Source organism: Enoplosus armatus, chromosome 15, assembly GCF_043641665.1.
Source record: "Enoplosus armatus isolate fEnoArm2 chromosome 15, fEnoArm2.hap1, whole genome shotgun sequence".
Classification (NCBI taxonomy): Eukaryota; Metazoa; Chordata; class Actinopteri; order Centrarchiformes; family Enoplosidae; genus Enoplosus; species Enoplosus armatus.
Window position 1 is genome coordinate 2,634,610 of NC_092194.1, and position 551 is coordinate 2,635,160.

Genomic DNA, 551 nt, shown 5'->3' on the forward strand with positions numbered 1-551 from the left:
CCTTTGTGTGGTTTATTCGATATGAGTCAGTGTCAGAGTGTCCGAATCCTGCTTGATTGAAAACACCCTCCAGGTGAAGCCAAGTGGAGCACAGTCTGTCTCTTGGTAAAGTGTGGCGCCCTCTGGTGGTTTTCAACCGCCACAATTCTGCGTTCATATGCAGCCTGAAAACTGAAAATAAAATAGTCTCTCAACATAATAACCTCCCAAATATATTAAATATGAGTAAAACTTCAGAAATGCTCAGAACAAACATGATGTTCACCCGCTCCTGCTGACTTATTATGTTGCTTGCCTTGATTGCATTATTCTCCTCAGTTAATCTTCAATTAATTATCATAACAACAACAACAACAACAACAACAACAACAACAACAACAACACAAGACTGCCGTTACACAAACTATATATTAACAGCGCCGTCCCGATGTTGGACACATGTCGGCGCTGTGGAGCGCGTTGAGCCACGGACGAGGTGGCCGAGTGGTTAAGGCGATGGACTGCTAATCCATTGTGCTCTGCACGCGTGGGTTCGAATCCCATCCTCGTCG

General features: G+C 44.6%; 1 non-coding gene across 1 annotated transcript; it reads left to right on the top strand.

The window, feature by feature from the left end:
• Window positions 1–469: 469 nt before the first annotated feature.
• trnas-gcu (transfer RNA serine (anticodon GCU)) lies at window positions 470–551 on the top strand. Its single transcript has one exon. It is a non-coding gene; the product is annotated as a tRNA-Ser (tRNA).